At 41.8% G+C, this 20,467-nt stretch overlaps 1 protein-coding gene across 7 annotated transcripts in view; it reads right to left on the bottom strand.

Moving 5' to 3' along the window:
- Nucleotides 1-20,467, bottom strand: part of LHFPL2 (LHFPL tetraspan subfamily member 2) — a 157,797-nt gene that overhangs the window by 125,718 nt on the left and 11,612 nt on the right. For all 7 annotated transcript variants that reach the window (XM_079143594.1, XM_079143593.1, XM_079143591.1 and 4 more), the window contains exon 2: nt 18,046-18,121. The gene's annotated coding sequence lies outside the window, so the exon portion shown is untranslated. The remainder of the gene's footprint in view (nt 1-18,045; nt 18,122-20,467) is intronic.

The following is a 20,467-nucleotide window of genomic DNA, read 5'->3' as shown; positions in this document are numbered from 1 at the left end:
TGGATAACAGAAGATATTAGGAAGGAAATTAAAAAATTCTTAGAGATAAATGAGAACAAAGAAACATCATATCAAAATCTCTGGGACACTATGAAAGCAGTACTTAGAGAAAAAATTATTTCATGGAGCGCATTTAATAAAAGAGGTAAAACTCAACAAATAAACGACCTAACACTACAGCTCAAAGCCCTAGAAAAAGAAGAACAGACAAACACCAAAAGTAGTAGAAGACAGGAAACAGTTAAACTCAGAGCTGAAATCAACAAAATTGAAACAAAAGAAACAATACAAAAAATTGACAAAATAAATAATTGGTTCTTGGAAAAAATAAACAAAATTGATAAACCTTTAGCCACACTAACAAAGACAAGACGAGAGAAAACCCAAATCACTAAAATTCGAAAAGAAAAAGGAAATATCACAACAGACACGATTGAAATACAAATAATAATTAGAAGTTATTTTGAAAATCTATACTCCAACAAAATAGAAAATTTTGAAGACATCAACAGGTTTCTAGAGACATACGAATTGCCTAAACTGAACGAGGAGGACATACACAATTTAAATAGACCAATTTCAAGTAAAGAAATAGAAGAGGTCATCAAAAGCCTACCAACAAAGAAAAGTCCGGGACCAGATGGGTTCTCAGCGGAGTTCTACAAAACCTCTAAAGAAGAGCTCATTCCAATACTTCTCAAAGTATTCCATAAAGTAGAAGAGGAGGGAACCCTCCCAAACTCATTCTATGAAGCCAATATCACCCTGATACCTAAACCAGACAGAGACTCATCAAGGAAAGAAAATTTCAGACCAATATCCTTAATGAACATCGACGCAAAAATTCTCAACAAAATTTTAGCAAATCGCATACAAAAACATATTAAAAAGATAGTGTACCATGATCAAGTGGGTTTCATCCCAGGGATGCAAGGCTGGTTCAACATCAGGAAATCAATAAATGTAATTCACCCTATCAATAGACTTAAAGTCCAGAATCACATGATTATTTCAACAGATGCAGAAAAAGCATTTGATAAAATACAGCGCCCCTTCATGCTCAAAACACTAGAAAAAATAGGGATAGTGGGAACATTCCTTAACATTGTAAAGGCCATTTATGCTAAGCCCATGGCTAATATCATTCTAAATGGTGAAAAACTGAAAGCATTCCCCCTAAAAACTGGAACAAGGCAGGGATGCCCTCTTTCACCACTTCTATTCAGTATCGTCCTTGAGACTCTAGCCAGAGCAATTAGACAAACCAAAGAAATTAAAGGGATATGAATTGGAAAAGAAGAACTCAAACTATCCCTGTTCGCTGATGACATGATTATATATTTAGAGGAACCTGGAAATTCCACCAGAAAACTCTTAGAATTCATAAGTGAATTCAGTAAAGTAGCAGGTTACAAGATCAATGCTCATAAATCCAACGCATTTTTGTACATAAGTGATGAATCTTCAGAAAGAGAAATTAGGAAAACTACCCCATTCACAATAGCATCGAAAAAAATAAGATACTTGGGAATCAATCTCACAAAAGAGGTGAAAGACCTCTACAATGAGAACTACAGAACACTAAAGAAAGAAATTAAAGAAAACCTTAGAAGATGGAAAGATTTCCCATGTTCTTGGACAGGAAGAATTAATATTATCAAAATGGCCATACTACCTAAAGTGCTATACAATTTCAATGCAATTCCAATTAAAATCCCAATGACGTACCTTACAGAAATAGAGCAAGCAATTATGAAATTCATCTGGAAGAATAAGAAACCCAGAATAGCTAAAGCAATCCTTAGCAGGAAGAGTGAAACAGGGGGTATTGCAATACCAGATCTTCAACTCTACTACAAAGCAATAGTAACAAAAACGGCATGGTATTGGTACCAAAATAGAAAGGTAGATCAATGGTACAGAATAGAGGACACGGACACAAACCCAAATAAATACAATTTTCTCATACTAGACAAAGGGGCCAAAGATATGCAATGGAGAAAAGATAGCCTCTTCAACAAATGGTGCTGGGAGGATTGCAAATCCATATGCAACAGAATGAAACTAAACCCATATCTCTCACCATGCACGAAACTAAACTCAAAATGGATTAAGGACCTCAGAATCAGATCAGAGACCCTGCAGATTATAGAAGAAAAAGTAGGTCCAGATCTTCAACATGTTGGCTTAGGACCAGACTTCCTCAACAGGACTCCCATAGCACAAGAAATAAAAGCAAGAATCAATAACTGGGATAGATTCAAACTAAAAAGCTTTCTCTCAGCACAGGAAACTATCAGCAATGCGAAGAAAGAGCCTACAGAGTGGGAGAAAATCTTTGCCAACCATACTTTAGATAGAGCACTAATCTCCAGAATCTATAAAGAACTCAAAAAACTCTACATCAAGAATACAAATAATCCAATCGACAAATGGGCTCAGGAAATGAATAGACACTTCACAGAAGAAGATCTACAAGCAATCAACAAACATATGGAAAAATGTTCAACATCTCTAGTAATAAGAGAAATGCAAATCAAAACCACCCTAAGATTCCATCTCACCCCAATTAGAATGGCAATTATCAAGAATACAAGCAACAACAGGTGTTGGCGAGGATGTGGGGAGAAAGGTACACTCATACATTGCTGATGGGGCTGCAAATTAGTGCAGCCACTCTGGAAAGCAGTGTGGAGATTCCTTAGAAAACTTGGAATGGAACCACCATTTGACCCGGCTATCCCACTCCTTGGCCTATACCCAAAGGACTTAAAATCAGCATACTACAGAGATACAGCCACATCAATGTTCATAGCTGCTCAATTCACAATAGCCAGACTGTGGAACCAACCTAGATGTCCTTCAATTGATGAATGGATAAAGAAACTGTGGTATATATATACAATGGAATATTACTCAGCCATAAAGAATGATAAAATTATGGCATTTGCAGGTAAATGGATGAAACTGGAGAATATCATGCTAAGTGAGATAAGCCAATCTAAAAAATCCAAAAGACGAATGATCTCACTGATAAGCGGATGATGACACGTAATGGGGGGTGGGAGGGGGGCAAGAATGGAGGAAGGAGGGACTATATAGAGGGAAAAGAGAGGTGGGAGGGGTGGGGGGAAGGAAAAAACGGAATGAATCAAACATCATTACTCTATGTAAATGTATCAATATGCAAATGGTATGCTGTTACTCCATGTACAAACAGAAAAAACATGTATCCCATTTGTTTACAATAAAAAACAAATAAATAAATAAAACAAAAAAAAAGAGAATGCAAATCAAAACCACCCTAAGATTCCATCTCACCCCAATTAGAATGGCGATTATCAAGAATACAAGCAACAACAGGTGTTGGAGAGGATGTGGGGAAAAGGTACATTCATACATTGCTGGTGGGGTTGCAAATTAGTGCAGCCACTCTGGAGAGCAGTATGGAGATTCCTCAGAAAGCTTGGAATGGAACCACCATTTGACCCAGCTATCCCACTCCTTGGCCTATACCCAAAGGACTTAAAATCAGCATACTACAGAGATACAGCCACATCAATGTTCATAGCTGCTCAATTCACCATAGCCAGATTGTGGAACCAACCTAGATGCCCTTCAGTTGATGAATGGATAAAGAACTGTGGCATATATATATATATATATATATATATATATATATATACATATATATATATATACACACACATATATACACACACAATGGAATATTACTCAGCCATGAAGAATGATAAAATTATGGCATTTGCAGGCAAATGGATGAAATTGGAGAATATCATGCTAAGTGAGATAAGCCAATCTCAAAAAACTAAAGGACGAATGATCTCGCTGATAAGCAGATGAGGACATATAATGAGGAGTAGGAGGGGTTAGCGTTAGGGTTAGGGTTAGGGTTAGGTTTAGGGATAAGGAGAGTGGTAAGATTGGAGGAAGGAAGGACTGTATAAAGGGAAAAGAGTGGTGGGAGGGGTGGGGGGAGGGAAAAAAATAACAATGAATCAAACAACATTGCCCTATGTAAATTTATGATTTTTAATTAAAAATAAATAAATATTATAGCATCACTTTGCCATTTTGATCTTAATGGCTCCGCAAATATAAAACTATGAGCATCAATATAGCTCATGCATTGAGAAAGAAAAAAAAAAAACAGATTTAGGAGTAGGGACAGGAAACAGCATTGGCATCCTTTAGAATATTTATAAAAAGAAACACTTAAAACAAGCCAGGTGGTGTTCTAACCCTTTTAATCTTCACAAGAACCTAAGAGATATGATTAGACCCAATTTACCAATGAGGGAACTGATACAAAATGACTTTAAGTAACTTTCCAAAGATCACCCAGCTGGTAAATGTTAGAGCTGGTTTCAAATCAACAGTGTGTTCCAAAGCCAGAGCTTCTAACCATGTGACTCTACCAGCTTGATTTATCTTAGTTAGTCACAGTTTATAAATCAAAGTTCAAGACTCTCCACTGTATGTTGAAGAAGAGTCTTTGACTTCCCTCTACTATGGGGGCGGTGGTAACATTTCAGAAGTGCTACTTCTCCTCCTCCTCCTCTCCATCCTCTATTCTCCTCCTCATTCCCAGAGTGCAATGGGCAAATCCAAATCTCTTTTCCCAGGTTTTCCCCTTTGTAACTACCCTAACAATCGACCGCCTCTGAGGGCATTTTACACAAAACCCAAAGTCATAAAGTGGATTTTAGTAAGAATTCCAAGGCAGTCACATCCAAATTTCAGAAAACCTTGCAAATGAGATAGATGCTCATCTCTCCTAAACCCTGTTTACTGACTCAGAGAAGAAAGAAAAAGATACATAAAGCACTCAGGACATGGGAGATCCTCAGAGTAACCCTAAGGACGTGTTTCCACTGGTAGTCCTTCGTAGCCTTTGTTAGGAACATCTACCATCATTCCTGATGTTGGTCTGACTCATACCATTGACGTGAGCATTCAGAGTCACACCTCTAACAAACTGGACTTCTTTGTATTTTGGCACCAACCTGCTAAAAGACAGCTTATCAGCCCACCTGCCCCAATTAAGGAGAACCTTGCATGTGGGCTATTAATCCTGACTTTCCCTATTAGTCCCTATTTCCAGAAGCGCTCATTACATAGCCTCAAGATCTGAAGTGTCACAGTCCCTCCCTATAATGACTACTGTGCCATTGCTAGGGTTTCTTAAAAGTTCCAGTAACTTCATATTTATATGGAAGCTCTTAGTACCCTTGTAAGAAAAAGACACATTTAAATAATGATTCTCCTTCCAGTGGCTCAGCCCAAGGGGACAGATCATTCTGCTAGTAGGCACGTGGGCATGCCTCTCTGCATGCACAGGTGCCAATTTTATCATCTTTTAGACACATCATTTACAGTGCATACAAACCCCAGACCTGAATTTAGGAAAAACTGATCTCTCCTTGTAAGAATAATCTCAAAATTCAAACTGTGAACTTCAGGGAGGATCCAGAGTTGTCTTGGACATGAGAGCAATAAAATGGGATAAGACAGAGCTCTGACTCTCATATCCAGATGAAACCAGAGCAACATCGTTTTCATTATTGTTGTTCAACAGTTGCTGTTAGGCATATTTATTGTAATTAAAACATTTGGCAATATTTGTATAGACTATACCAAAAAAGCATCAAAGTCAACAAAGTGGGCAGAACTTATGTATGATCATGATCACTCTTTTAAAAATCTCCAGAATAACAAACTACATCTCAAGAAGCTTCTAGGATACATTTTTCAGGTAGAATACAGATGAAGAGACTGATTTTTTTCCCCTAGGGAAACAATTTTTAATAGTGACTTACACTTATGAGTCAGGAATTTGAGTTCCCTGTGGCAATGGCAGAGGCCACGGCTGGTATTAAGCTGGTGGATGTTTAGTCTCCAGGATCCAAGATGGCTCCATTCACACGTAGAGATGTCTGAAAGACTGGTTTCAGCTGAGACTACCCACTGGCATAGGGACTCTCCTGCCACAACAGCCTTCTTAAAGAGCAGCTCCAGGCTAGAAGAGCAGTATCCCAGCGAACAGAGCAGAAACTGTGTGTCCTTCCATAAGCCAGCCCCAGAAGTGACGTGGCACACTTTAGTTACACTCAAGCGTGTTGACAAGCCCACCCAGAATCAAAGACAGATATTTTATTTTAAAATCCAGAATCCCTTCTATCATACTACATTACAAAAAAAATTCAAACAGTCTGATAAATGTAATCTACACTGGGCCTGGTAGTGAATAGATTCAGAATGGCCTGAAAAGGAGCCAGAATGACTGGACCGCTGGCCCCAGAAGACTGATCAAAAGCAGCAGGGATGCAGCACAGTGGTATTAAACTGACTCGCAGTTTAGATATCAGTCATAAGCCCATTAATACCGAGAAATTCTGAACTGACAGGGTCAAGATTTGTGTCAATGGACCAAACACTTTTCTTTATATGACTGTAGACTTTACAAACTTCTAGGAGAGATTCACTGAGATTGTACTCCTTGAGGAATAAATCTCTAATGCTCTGAATTGGCTTACAGCTGTCATTTAGAGTCTACAAAGAAAACCTCAAACGAAGATCATCAAAGGGAGTAACAGACTGAAAAGCATCTCATATCCCTGCAGCACCAGGGCAGAGGTTCTCAACCCGGACAGTTATGCCCCCTCCCCTACCCAGGGCATGCTTACATGGCAATGTCTGGAGACACCCTTCAGTGTCCCAACTGAAGGAGAAAGATTCTATTGGCATCCACTTAGGATGCTGCTAAACATCCTATAATACACTGGACAACACCCACAACAAAGAATTATCCACTGAAAAATGTCAATAGTGCCAAGGTAGAGAAATCCTGCTCTAAGGCACACTCTCATTGAGCTGACTGCTAAGCAGTTCCACCTTATTTTGTTATTTCTCTTACTGCTTTTGAACTATGCACATATAGTTTGGTTGCTATGAGTTACATATACATATGCTGCAGCTCCACAGAAATACCTCATGCCTATAATTCCAGCAACTCAGGAGGCTGAAGCAGGAGGATCAAAAGTTTGAGGCTATCCTCAGCAATTTAATGAGATCCTGTCTCAAATAAAAAAATAAAAGGGCTGAGAAGATACAGCTCTGTGGTAGAGTCAAATGGGTTAAATTCCACTACCACCAAGAAAAAAAAAAAGTTCTCCAACAAAAAATCTGGAACTATAATTCTCATCATGAAACCATTTTTTAACCCAATCTTTAAGAATCACTTTAAGTTGGCTCAGACTCATCAGTAATACTAAAAACAAACACACAAGAACCAACTTTAAGAATTCAGTACTTACTGGCTCCCACATGCTGGGGTCTTTTATTTCTTAAAATAATGAGCTGAAATGTTTATGCATGGGTGCAAGCAAACCAAGAGTTACAGATTAATAGCTGCTCTTTCAGTGCAGGCTCTTCCATCTGTCATCTCCCAGCAGGAGAACAATAGCAACAATGACACAGACATGGCCTCCTCTGGCCAAACACACCCCCGACCTCTGCCACCTGTCCCTGAGATGACACAGATGCCTGCCTCTGTGTATCCATGCAGTTACTTTCTTCCTTGCAGTAATACCCTCACATACCCAGCTGTTTGGGCAGTCATGGTTTGGTTAATACTTACAAATCAAAAGTTGCCAAGTTACTGGACAGAAAACACCATTTATAAACTCTTACATACACCTTCAGGGAACTCCTGATAGTCATTTTTATTGGGTCTCTTCCACCACAAATTTGTAAAGCTATTTCCTATTTCCAAACATTAATTGCTATTTTGCTCTTAAAACAAGGTTTCAATGACACTGATACAAGGCACATAAAACCACATTTCCCTGAGGGAAATAAATTACATTGCTAGGTTGCTGCACACTGTAACACAGGACTGTTGGCAGGCCAGGCCTTGTTAATGGTGTGTGAGATGTTGCTATTCTCCCAGGACAAACAACATAAACACTTTTTACACAACATGGGGGCTTTGCCTCACCCTTCCCAATTAAGATATTAGCTCAGAAAGTAGGGTCTTAACTATTCCACAAAGCAGATCACCACCAAGACTGGCCCTCACCAGGAAGGTATTCCACCAAAAAAACACATACTGTCTAACAAATCCGACCAGAGTGTTAACTTAATTTGTTAAATGACTATTAATTTTAACTCACATCAAAATACACATTCTAGAAGTCCCTTGATCCCCAAGGCAGAGGAAGTACCAGTAAACGTCAGTTTCCTCTAGAGTAAGGGTAAACACAAGGCACAGGGTACCAAGAAACTCACCAGCAAGCTCCATCATGGACAGAGTGACACTTTTTAAAAGCAATACATGCCACATGCCTGAAAACAACTTCAGCTACAAAACTCTGAGCACCTCAGACAGCCGCGGAGAAACTATTAGGGAGAAGCTTGAAGGAGATACCAGACTACTCAAAGCAGATTTGCTTACCACCATCTAAATTCCAGGTAGAAATAGGCCTTATAAAGGTTACCCCATTTAGTCCTCCTAGCTAAATAAATAGAATAGACATGATTATCCCCGTTTTACAGATGAGGAGATCAAGTCCTCTTGCCTATGTCATAAGCCTATGAGTGGGGAGCAGAGTTCAGAGCCCAGGCCTGCCCAACTCTCAAGACTGGATCCCCCCTCCACATATCCAGCCCAGAGTTCATTTCATCTTCACTGAGCAAAATGGAGCAGGGAAAAGCTATTTCCCAAGCATTCTCTCTCTCTCCAAAGAGTCTGAGATGGGCTCGCCATTGTTTCTCAGTTGGTAAAAATTGTTAAGAGGCTGCATAATCACCAAACAAAATCTAATCCTGTGTATGTCATCATTAATATTTTCAGGATGCATAAAATGCATGGTCTTTAGATTCAGGCTGAGCTGAGCTGCCTGTGAGCTATAGCTAGGCTCCAGAAAGGACTAGAGGATACAGACTAAGGCTCTTTGAGGGTGGTGTGGCTGGGGGAAGAATTTGGTCCCTTCATTAAGACCCCAAGAGTCTAGTCTTACAAGAGGGGTGATGAAATGGGGGTGGTGATCAAGGATTTTATCCTAATTGTAGGAAAAGAGTATACATAGTAAGGGAGGAAATCTAGAGAAAATATAGAATATCCAAGTGGAAGAAAAGATCAAAGACTTCTCAGATTTCTGTTGTAAAACCAGGAGCTAATTCTTGCAAAATAGCCACAAACTTTGATTCTTTCACTCCTACTCTACAGAAAACAGTACTTAAGTGATTTATATCTTATTTTGGGTGTAATTAAGGAGTACACGCATACTACTTCACTTGCAAAAAGAAAACCATGGATATAAGCCAATCATCTAACAACATTAGTTCTTAGTGAATTGAAATTCTACGAATTCAGAATTCCAAGACATTTCAGCATTTTAATTTGTAAACATAAGCACTATCACTCTCCATTAACTTTTTCCTGTCACTATGGTTATAGTGCTTTAGAGAGAGAGAGAAAGAGAGAACACAGCTGTATTAAAACTATGTCACAATAAAATAAGCAAATAAATAAGAAAAAGGTGTGCTTTCATCTGCAGGCAATACCAAAAGAGTTTTCCACTACAGGGTTCTAACATACCTTCCATAAAAGCTCAAGGTTCACATCTAGGGTAACTGGGTACTTCCGCCTCTATTTTGTTTGTACTTTGAAGGATCCTGAAGAGAAGAATCCCCACACATAAATGAATGAATGAGACTACATATTCCAAGTAAGTTATGTTAATCAGCATATATGTATTCTTAATTTCTTTCTAATTTATAGGGTTTTTCACATAGGATATTAAGGGATCAAGTACATATTTACTATTCACTTCCCAAGCATTCTGCTAGCACCACACAACGGGACCAACTCACACATAACTATCTCCGAGTCAATAACAGCCACTGTGAGAACTCCAGACTACAAGAACACTGCCACAAAATCACTTCTCAAAGCCTCTCAACAAAAAAACAAAGTACTTGCCACTGAGCAAATTTAAGTTTGCTCTTTTTGTTCAAGTTCTAATAACCCAGACAACAGTAATAACTCTTTTTGCTGCTATGGAGACCTGCTCAGATTGACCTCTGGCCTGCAGAAAGCCTGCCAGCTTTACATCAATAAGCCTTGTGATCTTTAATACAGAGCAAAAGCAGAACCCAACTGGTTCTTTCTATAGCCTTCAATCAGTGTTTGACTATAGCTGGTCTTCTACCCCACCAGGAGATGGGCTGTCTGCTATACATTTCCTAGGGAGAAAGAAGAGCTTATATAAAGATAATAGTAGAAGTCAGGCAAATAATGAAAGGCGTTTCCAGAAGAAACCATGTTCCCTCACCCCTCCAGAGGTGGCACAGAAATCCCCCATGAAAATGGTTACTTGTGTTAGTTTGCTTTTTGTACTGTAACAAATAACTGAGTGAAAGCAGCTTAAAGAGAGGAAAGGTTATCTTGTTTTGTTTGCAGCTCTAGAGATTTAACCCAGGGCTTTGTACAAGCACCCCACCACTGAACTACTCCCCTGGACCCCTAAAGGTTTATTTTGGTTCACGGTTTTAGAGGCTTTGGTTCATGGTTGGTTGATTCTGTTGCTTTTAGCAAAGCAGTACATCATGGCAGGAGCATGTGACAAAGAAAATCACTAACCTCACAGGCAAGACCAGAAATAGAAATAGAAAGGGACTAGCCCCTTTGAGGACACCCCCACAAAGAGCCCCACCTCTCAAGGGTTCTACCACCTTCCAATAATGCCATGGGCTGGGGACCATGCCTTTAATACATAGGCCTTTGGGGGACATTCCAGATGCAAACTATAGCAGTGCCAACAGGAACTACTGTCTCCCCAAAACATCACAGACAAGTGGTGAAGCCTGAAGGTCCATTTAAAGAGACACATTCTCAGCCAGAAGTCTGGTCTGGAGGGCAGACCAGAGTAGGTGGACAAAACCTACTAAATAGCAAACAACGACGTCTCCTCAGGTCAGCATTTTGTGAATTTAAAAAAACTTTGATTACGAATTCCCTTTGGCAACCTTTAATCCTGAATTTAATCTCCTATAATTATTCTAAATTTTAAAACTTCCTTAAACTGTCATCATAAATCTCTTTTTTGTTTGTGAATTAACCAGGAAGTTAAATAAGGGAGGTAAACAAACAGCAAGGCTTTAAGCGACCAGCCTAAAAGCAGCGGTGTGGCCTCTGACCACAACAGGTTTCCCACTGTGGGTTTCTAAGCACAGACTATTGCAAGACCTGGCTTCCTTGGTTATGACCCACAACAGCAGGACTGGACTGCAATTCTCAAAATGGGATTGGAGAGCAGTGGCTACCCTGTTTCTACCCTGTTTTCTAACGTAGCCCTCCTCCTGTTGCCAGTCTCAAACACCCGGACCTCGCAGTCACACCTACAGTGTTCTCTGTACACACATCTATACAGACAGTGAGACAGATGAGCACCAAGAGGCACATCCATCTAAAAAGGAGCCCACTGGCCACAGAGAAAGGTGCGCTTCGGGAGAGGGCTAGCTTCAGCCCACGTGTTCCACAGTTGTCCTGATTCCTCCAGGGAGTCAGAGGCACCCACATCCCCAGGGCACTGCCCACATGGAACCCAATGTGAAAGGGGTCCCCAGTGCAGAGCAATGTGGCCACCCACCCCCATAAGCCTGAGTAGGTCTGCCTTTCCCTCAAACTCACCACCAACCTGAACAAACCAGTTTGATCTTGTACAGTTCCATTTTCTAAACTATATATAATCTCAAGAAAATCTCGACTACATAAAAAACCACTTCTTACTGACTCTGCAGTCTATATATGTCTCAGAGCACTGGCTTGGGAGCCAGAAGTGGTATTTTCCTTTGCAGCATTCATTCACTTAACAAACACATGTTAAGCACCTAACACATGCCAGGGACCAGAGATATAAAGGAGAGTAACTAAGACAGACCAGGGCCCCTAACCTCACAGGGCTTCTTGCAAGACATTCAGTATTTCAGACTGAAATAAAGAGCTTAGACAAGAAGCTCTACAAAGTCTCTTCCAGCTCTCCTCTTCTCCACTCTGCACTGATGCCCAGAGAGGACTAAACCATGGTGAAATGTTCTGCTCCCCTGAACAGATGCTATTTTAACTGCACATTCATACAGCTCTGGCTGTAGCCATGTGACTTATCTCCATTCTGCCAATCATAAACTACATGTTTTCATCCCAGAGTTGATTAGGCTAAGTGGTGCCCTAATCTGGAAGACCAACTGGCATGTACATCTCAGGCCTCTTGGCACAGGAACCTTCCACATGGAGGAAATCTGGTTCCTTCAGATCAAAACTACAGAAAAACAGCAGCAGGGCTGCCAAGCCTTCCTCACGTGTTGCCTGGGTTTGTTTATTTCTTCTTCATCAACTCACATCATTTCTGACACTGCACTTCAACTTCCTGAACACAGCCAGAGAGAAAAGCTTTTAAGAGGCACTGAAGTACAGCCAACTTCTGATTAGCCACAGCCCTGAAGGAAAGGAACCACACAGGGCCAAAGCAAGAGGACTCTTGCCTCCAGGGACCACAGGGCAAAGAGTCTTCCTCAGGACATGGGGAAGCATTAGTGAAACAAGTGAAGATCTGCCCTCTCCACCCCTTGCCCTCACAACATTTCAGGAAAACAATTGGCCAATTTCTCGCCTTCTGGAAGTTCCCAAGAGCACCATGCCCACCAGAAAGGGAGGTGTCTACAGCCTCCACTGTCAACTGAGAGGGAGGAAATATCTCCTGAATCAATGGGAGGAATAGATTTTTATACAAACTATATGAGCCTAAGCTGTGATTGAGAACACTTAACATTTTAATCCTTAATAAAGTTTTTATTGTCACATCTCAACAGAAGTTCTCTTTTTTTCAGAGCAAAGTCCACAAATATTAAGCAGAAATTTACAGAGTAGAGGAGGACATGCTAAAGACAAGAAAGCAATCAGACGGTGAGAATGTGAATGGAGGGAGGTGGCAGTGGGTGCCTCCCTCCCTCCTGATCACAGGCACTCAAGAAATTGGTCATCACTCTGCTTAGGACTGTCAGTCATGCTGACAGCTCCCCTCTCCCCTTGCCAATCCCCTCCGTCCCCTCTCTCCTTACCCTGGTCACTCCGCCCCTCTTCATAAAGAAATCAAGCTGCCTTGGGGAATGGTGCCAGCTGGTGGCTGGTACACAGAACTGTCCACTCACCACCACCTTCCCATCTCGGAAAAAATTTAGCATCCTCCTCCTCTTCTTCCTCCCTTGCCTCCTCCTGCTCCTGTTTTTTTCTAATGATGACACAGAAAGCTTCAATAAATGTCATGAGTCCAGGGACAGAATTCAGATCCCACTTCCCTACAGGGAGATTTCGGGCAAATCACATGAGCTCTCTTTGCCTCACTACCTTCTCTATAAACACGGATCGGAATACCTGCTTACAAGCAGGGCTTTTAAAAAGCAATAGGTACAATCCTACACTGTGAACAGCACTGAACTCAGCAAACAGAAGGCACCGCTCTCCCTCCTCTGCTAATTCTCCACCACGTGGCTGAAGGATTTGAAAAACACTCGGCTCTAGGGAACATGCAGGATGACTGTCACACCTCAAACAAATCAAGTCAGCAACAGAGGACAGATGAGCTTTCCTCAGAGGCAAAACATCCCAGCTCTAGACTCGATCACCTGTCTGATGGATTCATGTTCAGTTTGAGCATCTTGTGCCTGAGGAGCTGGCAGTCACACATGGGGACTTGCAGCTTCCAGCCTTCTACTTACGACAGGAGCGTAAGGTCCACAGGACCTTAAAGGGTACTGTGGCTCCCCACCCTTCCCTGGCTCTATGGAAACCTAACTCTAGGTTTGCCAGGAAGAAAACAGTCACCTTCCAAAATGCCATATCACTGTAATAAAGATCTCACGGGGGCTAATGAAATTATCGCCTTTTATTCCTCTGTAACAACCACAAAATTAGATAAAATGACCCCTGCTCCTTTCATTTAAGGCCTTCTTTATTGCCTTCAACCCCAATTCTCTCTCCTTTAAACAGATAAGAGACCCTGAAGACCCACAGACCAATGGGATTAGTAACCAAGGGCTTCTTCCTCCTGGCCTGCTCTCCAGAGGGAGATTCTCCTTCCCCTGGTGGGGTCACAATCAGTTCAATCTTCATGCTTCAGAGACACTTTGAACAAGATCAAATGTTTCCCCACCCTGGCCTGGTGCTCTGCTCAAAGGAGCAGCAGCCCCTTCTCAGAGCATTAGCGTCAACTCAGCCAGAAAGGCCAAAGCAAAGGAGGAGGTCAGCATGGTTAATTGTCCACCAGGCTGAAAACATAGGCCCACTCAAGCCAGCACCTTGGGAGGGCTGATCGCCCCCATAAAATGTTGCATGCACTTTGAACCCAGGAATAAGGAGAATGAGAACTATTTTCCCCAGCCTGCTGGGCCACGATGGGAGCTTCAGCTGTTTGTTTTCTTTTCAGATTGCAGCCATAAAGGGAAGAGGGTCTCTCACTTGATACAGAGATACAGGAGAGGTGGACACCACAGTTGCCCAACAGCAAATCAAGTGGGGGAAACGTTAAGCATGAGCAAGGCTTAAAGGAAGCAGACCAAGAATTCACTGGATCTGAAGAAGGAACCTGAGAAAATAGAATTCCAGAAATGGTTCAATGTAAGAATGAGCTACAGGGAAAGAACCATAAAATGGAGGTAATTTATCATTAAAAAAGATGGAAGAAGAAAATTTTTTCACCTGTCTTTGTCTACTAGGAAAAGTAACTAGCTTTCTAAAGAACCTCCTTTAAACTCAGGACCATAACCCTTAGAGGACCCTAAGGAACAGGGAAGTCATTTCCTAACTGAAAGAGACCATGAAAGTGATTAAAACAACACCTCTAGTCCTGTAAAGCAAAAGTCCAAGATATTTCACTGAAAAATCAACTTTTCCTAGAAAAAAAGAGCCTGTAAATATTTCAAATCAACAACAGAACTCCTACAGTGGATAAGATAAACCAGTCAACAAATCATAGCTGACAAGTTACCTGATTCAAGTAAAAAATGGTTCCTTAATTATGCATCATTTGAGATATGGAAATGGAACACAGCAAAGTTTTCCCAGAGATGTCAATAAATAAGTCAGCTTTGCACTGAAACTTGAAAGGCTATTTTAGAAATTTTGCTTCCTCTTTAAGAAACTATAGCTGATGATTAAGGTTTCACCCAGAAACAACAATGACAACAACAAAAAAAACCAAAAACCTGATCCTGATTGGGGCCTGTTTATTTATTTAAGCACTGATACCTGTTCCCAGCATTTCAGCAATAAAAGAAACCGTCAGTCACAACCCAGGATGATAATAACACTGTGTCCACGGCCAGTGGACCAGTTGCTGCATCCACTAGTTGTCACTGCTCCACTTGTTCCCAAAGCCTATTCGCAATATGAAGGGTCCAGGCTAGACAGTGTCTCTGGATCAAGGCCAACATACTAGAACAGCTATATTAAAAACACTCTGATTTACAAATTTGACTGAAGTACACACAGGCCCATCTTTAGCAAGTGTAAACATTTTACTGAAAGAAAGAATAACACCATAATACACATCCAAAAAGCATATTCCAAGTTCAGAAGCTCTAGGCAACTGAGGAATTATATTCCTTCTAGGTGTTCTAATTAGGATGTTGTGGAGTAGCCAAAATTAAGCTAGACACCTCTGTGAAGTATGCCTGAATACAGACCTGTGGGATGGGGACCAGCCCAATAACCTAAGGTCTTGACTTACCTCATTGTTTGTGCTTTTTTCAAATCTGGTAGGAGCTATATTATAAAACACAAGGTACTCTAGAGTCAGACATCTCCTAGAGGCTCATTATGAATTGGTAAGCACTCCCCATATGCTGGGCAAGGTGAAGAACGGACACGAGTGCTCTGCACACAGCCACCTCAGGCATAGTGCAACACAAATATTCAGGAATATCCCAAATTCCAAAGATGGCTAAAGTCCACTCATATATTTTAACATCTGAGCCTTTTAATTTCATTTTTTGTTAGCTTACTTTCCAAGTATGATAGACCAACTGATTCCATGAAGACCAGAAACTCCTGGGCAAATCTCATATCCTTATTCTACTCAAACTCTAGAAAATTTTAAGACCATGAAGACAGCTGGGAGTCAAATTTCTGTTACTGCCTTGTCTTTCACAAAATTCTCTTTCAGGTGGCTGTGCAGCTAGGACTCAGCACCAGAGAGAGAACCATGGATCTATAACGGCTTTAACATGCATTTGTTGGCCAGGTACCTCTATCAGGTTGTGGAAAGCACACACAGAAATGAGAAGACAACTTCTTTCTCTTTGTTTCAGTGCAGCACATGCCCAAAAAGCAACTGGAAAGGCTGAACAATGAGTCAGGCTACTATACAAGCAGAATGAAAAGACAGGAGGCAGGAGCAAAACCTCAAGGCCATGCTCTCCTTTGAAAAGCAGTCTTTGGTTAGATTTAAGTAGCAGCCCGGGTTTCAATGAATTCAATCATCCACCAACTTCTGAAACAACCCAGGTCCTGTTCTGGCTTCAACATTCAGGTGAAACACCGCAGTGGGAGTTTCTACTCCCAACTCACAGGATAAGGCTCTGTCCCCTCAAGCCAGTCAGTGTCTCCCTCCTACTAAGTACAGAGAAAATGAAATGTACCTATCTAAAGCTTTTCATTAAAATTTTTTAAATCCAGACTATGTTTCAAGCAAGTGCACAAGTCACTGAGAAACATTTTTATTTCCTTTAGGTTTCCAAATTGGGAGAGTCAGTTGTTTCCTTTCTAACTACCTATGCATTTAGATACATGCACAATCCTATAGTGGTCGCATGCCAATGGCTGGGATGCTGGGACTCCCAGGGTCTGGTTAACAAGGTTGTCTCTCTGAGAGCAGCCAAGAGGGTTGGTTGCATAGGGCCACAGACTGTCATTTATTCATCACTGTTTCCCCTAGCATCACTTACACTATTCAGGAGGAACATAATGAAATAAAAAATTCTGACTTTTCATACTTTTCAATAGGGATAAAAATCTAAATTCCTATTAATTTAACTATATTATGGTAAATTTTCAATATATATGTGTGGTAATGTAAGCAAACAGGTAATTAATCCAGAATGCACTCTATAAATCACTTAATTGGTTTAGAATCACATTATGATATTCTCTGTGGGGGGAGGGGGCTACACCTTAGTTCAGTTGACTAGGGCAGTTTTTTTCTCAGGTGAACATTCATTTATTGAAAATTTGTTCCAAGTCAGGAATCTCAATAGGTGGGCGATGGTAGCAAGAGAACTCACAGACTAAAGGCAAAAGGTATGCACAAATAAGTAAGCAAAGTTCACCATGATAGGAGCATTGTATTGTGTGGGCATAGAGAAACAAAACAGCAATTTGTTCAGCAAACAGCTGGAAAAAGACTAAACTCCAAAGAGTTTCTCATTCAAATGATCTGATAAATAATAGGTAAACTTTTGTCTGTTTTTGTTTTTTTGCTTGTTTGTTTGTTTTTTTGGTACTATGGATTGAACCCAGGGGCACTTAACCACTCAGTTACATCCCCAGCCCTTTCTTATATTTTATTTAGAGACAGGGTCTCACTGAGTTGCTGAGGGCCTTGCTAAGTTACTGAGGTTAGTCTTGAATTCGTTATCCTCCTGCCCCAGGCTCCCAAGCCACTGGGATTGCAGGTGTGTGCCACACCCAGCTCAAGAAATTCTGAAGCACTAGTCCAGGTAGAGAGAAGAAAAAATGAGTGCTGGGTGATGCGAAGGTCTCCAGCACCTGGGAGGACGGCCAGTTAAGCATCTCCAGTAACCCATAACAGGGGCAGAAGACCATTCTCCTTCCATAGAGGAAATGATACTTACATTCAAGGACTTCTTCTCATGAATGAGAGCTTTGGGTGATCATCAGAGTGCATTTTCATACCCTTCTGGGACAAGTCACCAAGGTATAAGTGAACCCTGGAAACAACCCCTTACCTGTTTGAGGAGCTTCTTAAAGAAATGCAGAAGGTACAGGCCAGCTGTGAACTCAAGGGTCAGCTTGCCAGTTGACCTGAAAAACAACAGGAAAAGGCCACATCTGTTAATTTGGAGAAGCCTATCTTCTAATGCAGACCATAGTTAGGGCTCTTCAGCCTCAGAGCAGAAAATTTAGCCAGTGACACCTGGCCAAGGGGTTGGAGCAAACAGACTTAGGTGAGAATCCTGGGTTTGACTCAGTGACAGGACAACCATAAGCCAGGTACACAACCTACCATGCCTCCATTTCCTATGCTGCAGTACCTACTTCACAGAAGGATTAAGAAGGTCTTCTATATGCCAGGCATCTTCTATATGCCTGGAGGCTCACAAATTAACGTGTTGGGTTCCCTGCCCTCAGGAAGCTTACAGTCCACAAAGAAAAGTAAACAGGCAGCAACCCTGATCTTGATGCAGATGACAGGAGCGAAGGCCAGGGAAATACAAGGTGAAATGTGAACCTCTGCAGAGGTAACAGCTAATTCTAGGGTGGGGAATAAAAGAAACTCTCCAGAGCATGTGAGGGCTAAGCTGAGCTCTGAACGACAAGCTGGAGTTGACCATACTGGAGAAGCAAAGAGCATGCAAGCAGGAGAAACAGCAAAATGAGATGCCCTGAAGCAAGAGCAGAGTGAGTCACAAGAAAGGGTTGATGTCCACTGGAGTGTTTTAGATGACAAAAGTCCCTACAGTTATTTCAGGAGAGTTGGGACATTATCTTGAGGCCAATGAAAGAGGCACAGGAGAAAGGCATGATTCCGAGGCTTTCAGCAACAGAAGAAAGTGGAATGGGATGGAAGGAGGCAATGATAGCCCTTTTCAGCTACCCAAAGTGCCACATCCCTGGTTGCCTGTGAGAGAACCAAAGGGAAGGCCCTTGGGATCAGGGGTGGAGCTAGGACTCCCTCCAGCATCTCCAGAGAACCACTGCTTCCAAACTGCAGGTTCCTCCAGTGAGAGGTGATCGCCACCAACCGATAACACTCATAGCCCCCACCTCAGGAATAGGATCTGCCTGACTCAACACACCCTCAGAGGTCAATGAGTGCCTTGGGTCACAATGGTTCTCAAAGTGTGGTCCCCAGATCAGCAGCATCAGCATCACCTATGAATCTGTTAAAAACACAAATTCCCCACCATGCCAGACCTGGAGACTCAGGGCCCCTGAGATGGAGCCCAGCAATCTGTTTTACCAACTCTTTCATGTGATTCTAATGCTTGCTAAAGGACAGCTCTGAGGGGCAGGGGATGGAGCTGGCCCAGTTTATTATCCAATGCCAACGCTATGCTCAAGGCCTCACACTCTATGGGGCCTTTGAAACCCATTTCTGTTTAAAAGAAAATACACAACAGCTGGTTTTGTGGAAGCTTGGATCATTTCCTAGCCCTGAAGACCAACCAGTTAGAACACAGGGAAATGGCACTGCAGGGAGATGTCATTCCCCCAAGCAATGTAACCTTCCTTGGTTTTGAGAAATTTCAAACAAAAAGTGGACACACGCCTCTCTTTCTTGATGTTTTTCCTCCTACCTAGATACAGAATCTGACCATTCCAGGAATGAAACAGTGAGGCCATTCCGGAAGGCTCCTGCGGTTTTATCAGAGGGTCAAGTTTCTTCCTGGGGTGTGGAACAAAAACCCTGTGGTTACAAAGACACCAGTGCCTCCTGGGAGCATAAAGTACTTCAGGATTGAGAAAAGCCCAGTGTAGCTGCATCTCTCCTTGAACTTCTATCATTTCCCTCCCCTGAAAAAGCATATTTCTGTGAAGTGCAAGTGGAAATCTCACACCCTCGTTTGTTTCACATCTCTTGCTTTCCTTCACAAGAAGGAAAAAATGGTCCAAAAAACAGTCTTTAGATCAGCACCAATCACTGAGTGGATGGACACACACCCAGCTTCCAGGGTGTGCCCCTCCTGCCACGGCCACATGAGTTGCTGCATTGCAGGACTTCACAACAGGCCACAGAACCCCAGAGGTACAGGGGCAGTGAAGACTCCAATGCACATCAAGTAATGCTGCTGAAATTCAACTTCCTGTCTGTGGATGACACCCGACATGTGCACACTGCAGCTCTTGGGCTTCCCCACCTGCCTCTGTGTCTGTGGTGCCCAGGCTTCCTGCTATACCCATTGACCATTTCTCACTTTGTGTGTTTCATAAGCTGACTTTGTCTCTAGGGTGCAGCTGAGAGGGATCCTGCACCTGTAGAAGTAGACGTTAATGCTGATATAATGATGTGGGAAGCTGATACCTTCATCTCCCAACTCACTTAGATCAGAATTGAGCTGATCCAGGAAGGGTGGGACCCATCTGCATCCAATTTTGGTTACCCATTAGTTCAGAAGGAGATGCTCATTAGCTCCAGGGTCTGAGTCA

Source organism: Sciurus vulgaris (genome assembly GCF_902686455.1).
Source record: "Sciurus vulgaris genome assembly, chromosome: 6".
NCBI classification, from domain to species: Eukaryota; Metazoa; Chordata; class Mammalia; order Rodentia; family Sciuridae; genus Sciurus; species Sciurus vulgaris.
This window is presented reverse-complemented; position numbering and strand designations above follow the sequence as displayed.